Source organism: Monodon monoceros, unplaced genomic scaffold (genome assembly GCF_005190385.1).
Source record: "Monodon monoceros isolate NGI ecotype Baffin Bay Population unplaced genomic scaffold, NGI_Narwhal_1 Super_Scaffold_22, whole genome shotgun sequence".
NCBI lineage: Eukaryota > Metazoa > Chordata > Mammalia > Artiodactyla > Monodontidae > Monodon > Monodon monoceros.
Window position 1 is genome coordinate 78,323,907 of NW_021703779.1, and position 5,179 is coordinate 78,329,085.

General features: G+C 35.0%; 1 pseudogene; it reads right to left on the reverse strand.

The window, feature by feature from the left end:
• Positions 1-3,895: 3,895 nt before the first annotated feature.
• On the reverse strand, positions 3,896-4,237 carry LOC114905672 (annotated as a pseudogene).
• Positions 4,238-5,179: the final 942 nt, after the last annotated feature.

Below are 5,179 nucleotides of genomic sequence, written 5' to 3' on the forward strand. Positions count from 1 at the left end.
AACAAAACAAAAGAGCTGGTTCTCAATATGTGCAAAAGATGCCCACAGTAGAGTGTCAAATGAAAAAGCCAAGTTGCAAAGCAATATCTGCAGTATGATCTCATCTATGTAAAAAATACATATAAAAAGGTACATATATGGAGTGTGCATGTGTGTATGTTTTCATACTCATAGAAAAATGTCTGAAAATATACACACCAAACTGATGTAATTAGGTAGAAGAAAAAGCTTTAAACATTTATTTTCTATTCTGAAGTACTTTTTGAATTTTAAAATAATGAGCATATATTATTTTTGTAACTAAAAAGGAAAAAGTTAAGGCAACAATGAATAACGTTGTTTGCGCAAAGTTTGGGTTGTTGTTTAGTCATGCAAGGTTTATATGGAGAGCTTGAGTACTGTCCCAATTATTGCTTTTGCAAAGTATGAAGTATCTTTTGCTTGAGCAGCACTTATATAGCCTGATCTGTATACATTTCTTTCATTCAAATTGTTTCCTTTCCTCTTATTTCAAAACTCATATCATTTTTCCTATTGACTTGTACAGCCATTTTTAATGGAGAAAATGACTCTTGCTTCTAGAGGCTCAGGTTGCCTGGAAAATGAAGGTCATTAGTAGAATAACCATTCTTCTGAGAAGTTTATTTTTATCTTTGTGGGGAAAACTTAGGACAATTCTTACAAATAACTATTTGGATTTTGTGATATCCTTTCTTTCCTGTGGTTTTGTGATGGTTTGAAGAAATTTAAAGCCATAAAATATTTCTTGATCATAAAATCACTAGGCAAATTGCATTTTTCTGCAAATGATGTACATATAATTTAGCTGCAAATGATGTACATTTATAATACGCTTACTAAGAGTTTCTGATTAACTCAGTAAAAGACATAGGCTTACTGGACTGAAATTTGAAATCACTGAACCGAAGTTATTATAAAATAGTAAAAATTAATGGGATGCACATTTCAGAGAGATAGCTATGACAACTGATATTCTAGTTACTGTTCCCGTCTATACTCTCTTGCATTCTAACTGTCATTTCACTATTTCAGACCACTGTCATTTTCCACCTGGATTATTTACCTCATCCTCGTCATCTATCTCCCTACATCAAGCTCTCTTGCTTCCCTTCCAGCCTATATTCTATTGTGAAATTAACCTTTCTAAAATGCCATTTTCATCATATCACACCCTTCTTGAAGATCTATAGTGAATTCTCATTGAAAGGCAGAGTGGTGTAGGGAAAAAAATACCAGTTTCGAAGTCAGACAAACTAGAGTTTGAGTCTTGGTCATGCCATGCAGCCTCTGGTAAGTAATTTTATAGAAATTAGATTCCAGAATCAAACATACCCACATTTGTCACTTGCTAGCTGTCTGGCATTGGGAAGTTACTTAATCTCACTAACCCACAGTCTCTTTATCAGTGGAATGTGGAAAATAATATATAACTATATCAATTAGGACTTTTCAGTTGCAAGCACCATAAATCAATTCTGGCTATTTTATTCAAAGTTTAATTCATTGGAAAATAACAAGGTATCACAGAATCTGTGGAAAGCTGGTGAGTCAGGTCTGGAAACAGGCAGGAACTGAAGTAGCTCTGAATACCTAGGAAGCAGAAAACACAAGGGCCTCATAACCAGAATAGTCTAAACATTATGTTGAGGATGAGATAAACTGAAACTTCAGTCACTTTCAATTTAATTGCTTGTCCCTTATCTACAATAGGGTAAGGCCTCTAGTTACAGTCCCACTGGATTCTTCTCAAAAGAAAATCAGTGCTGTGAGACTGAGGGAATGGATACCCAATATCCAACATACAACAAATGCCCACTATGCATATAAACCACAAATCACATAGTAAATGCTCAGTAAATGACTATTTTAACAGAATAAAGTCTGGACAACTTAATCAGGCCTTCATGGCCATTCAATTTCTGACCTCAATCCACTTTTCTAACTTAATTTTCTCCCAAATCCTCTACATAAACCCTGAATTCTCATCTCTGCCCTTCTCAGTCCATTTTCCCTGCCTGAAATCTTCTCAACCTCTCTCACTTTTTAAAATCCAACTTATCTCTCCTAAGGCTCAGTTTAGCTCTTTTTCTGATCCTGGAATCACTGGTTTTGTTTCCTCATTTTTTCTTAATCATGGATTGCTTCTTGACATCCTTTTTGAATGGTAGTCTTGTATTTGCTAACTCTTTATGTGCCCAGCTTGATTATAAACTCCTTCAGAAGAGAGATCATGTATCATATATTTCTTTGCTTCCTTGATGGCACTGAATCCAGTGTTTTACACATAGTAGGCACTCATAAACTTATGATAAACAAATACAAGAATTGCAAATTATTAATTTAAATCAGCATTCATTTAATGATCACCTTCTGTAGACTCAGCACTGTGTTGATTGTTTTGAAGGTACAGAAAAAAAACTATGAAAGTTGCCTTTGATGTAGCTCACAGTCTAATTTAGGAGAGAAAAAAATAAAAGCATGCAGTATCCCAGGAGCAGTTATATTAATAAGTAAAACATATCATGTGAAAATGTTTTATATCAGTATTAAGGGTATGAGAAGATGTAAAAAGCAGGAATAACTAATAGTTATGGGAAAAATGAGAAGGAAAGTTTATTGAGGTGGAGAAGTTAGTTAGCAGGGAGTAGTCTGAAACGTAACTGGATATATGAGGTTAGAACTGGGAAAAATCTTCACAATCTGGGCTGGAAATATAGGCTTGTGACTCATTGTTATGTAAGGAGTGTTAGTGTAAATGAAGAAATTACGAAAATATGGTAAGCCTGAGGAAAGCCATGTAGGTGCCGTAAAGGAAGTCCACCAAATTATTCCATTTAAAATATCTCTGTGTTTTTTAAAACAGATTTATTGAAATGTAGTATACATACTATAAAATTCACTCTTATTAGTGTATAATTCAATGATTTTAGTAAATTAATAGAATCGTGCAACAATCACTGCAATTCAATTTAAAAATTTTTACATCATCCAAAAATTCTGTGATACTCATTAGCAGTTAATCTCTTCTCCCATGCCCAGGCTTAAGCAAATACTCTTCTGTTTTCTTTCTCTGTAAATTTGCCTTTTCTATACATTTCATATAAATGGAATCATATAATGTGTGGTCCATTGTGTGTAGCTTCTTTCACTGAGTATGTTTTTAAGGTGTATTCATGTTGTAGCATGTATCAATAGCTTGTTCCTTTTAAGTGATTAATAGTATTCCATTGTGTAAATATATCACATTTTGTTCATCCATTTACTAGGTGATGGACATTTGGATTTTTTCCAGTTTTTCTTATTATGGATAATGCTACTATGAATAGTTACAACATGCCTCTGTGTGGACATATATTTTTGGACATATATCTTTATCTCTTACGGTTAGATTCCTAAAGGTAAAATGGCTATTATATGATAAATTTATGTTTAACTTGTTAAGAAACTGCAAAATATTTTCCAAAGTGTCTGAACCATATTATGTTCCCACTAACAATGCACAGGTGGTCTGCTTTCTCTGCATCCCCAACACTTAGTACCATTTGTATTTTTTATTATAGCCATTCTAGTGGATATGTAGTAGTTTCTAATTGGGATTTTGATTTACATTTCCCTAATGACTAATGATGTTGCATATCTTTTCATATCCTTTTCAGCTATCCATAACTTGTTTGATGAAATGTCTAATCAAATCATTTGCCTATTTTTAATTAGGTTTTTGTCTTCCTAATAATTATTGAGTTGTAAGAGTTATTCAAATATTCTATATACAAGCTTCTTAGTTTATTATTATTTTTTTAATTTGCCTTTCTCTTTTAATCCTATCCCTGCTCCAATTCTAAAAAATGTCCCCAGAAATTAAACACAAGGAAGCTCAAAGAGCCAAGGCAAGCCAGCCCAAGAGTAGCAGGCTCCTTCCCACAGGGGCCAAAGTATGGGTGCTGGGGTGTCCACTCAGAGCCTGGTAGTTAAAGCTGGTGCAGAAAAAGGTAGTTCCAGAAGCTAGCAGTAACCCTGCCCAGAGGGACTTTCTGCACAGGAGCACCCCTAGCAGGGCCAGGCTGTGTAAAAAGTGGTGTTTGTTGGTCTTGTGAAAGAGCTCCTTCCTGTAGGCATCCAGGAACTGGGCTAAGTGTGCCCCATAGGAGGCCAGGCCTAAGGCCCCCACTCCGGACAAGGCACCCAGACAGCAGAAAGCAGCCCCTGGACTGGTCATGGCTGTGGATCAACAAGCTTTTTATTAGATCTATCATTTGCAAATGCTTTCTTTTAGTCTGTGGCTTGTACTTTTATTTTCTTATTGGTGACTTTTGAGGAGCGAAAGTTGATACATTCAAATTGATCAATTTTTTCTTCTATGTATCATGCTTTCGATATTGTATCTAAGAACCCTCTGCCCTACTCAAGGTCATGAATATTTTCTCCTATATTTTCTCCTAGAAGTTATATATTTTAGCTCTTAAATTTGGGTCTGTGATCCATTTTGAGTTAATTTCTTGTATATGGTACGAATTAAGGGTCTAATTTATTTCTCTAATTTTTTTTTTTTTTTTGGCCGCACCATGCAGCTTGCGGGATCTTGGTTCTCCAACCAGGGACTGAACCTGTGCCCTCAGCAGTGAAAGCACCGAGTCCTAACCACTGGATTGCCAAGGAATTCCCTCTCTATTTTTTTTTTAAATGTGGGTATCCAGTTGTCCCAACTCCTTTGTTGAAAAAACTATCCTTTCCCCCCATTGAATTGTCTTGGTACCTTTGTTGGAAATCTACTGACCATAAATTTTAGAATTTATTTCTGAACTTTGAGTTCTGTTCCACTTATCTATATGCCTATCTTTGGGCCAATACTACACTGTCTGATTAACTGTGGCTTTATCTTAAGTTTTGAAATTGGGAAATGTGAGTCCTCCAATTTTGTTCCACATTTTCAAGTTTTTTTGGCTATTCTGGTCCCTTGTATTGCCATATGAAATTTAAGATCAGCTCATCAATATCAGTTTCTGCAAAGAAGCCAGCTGGGACTTTGAGAGGGGTTGCATTTAGTCTATCCATCAATTGAGGATGAATTACTATCTTGATAACATTGAGTCTTCCTATCTAAGAGCATGAAATATCTATTTATTCAGATATTCTTTAATTTCTCTCAGCAATGTTTTGT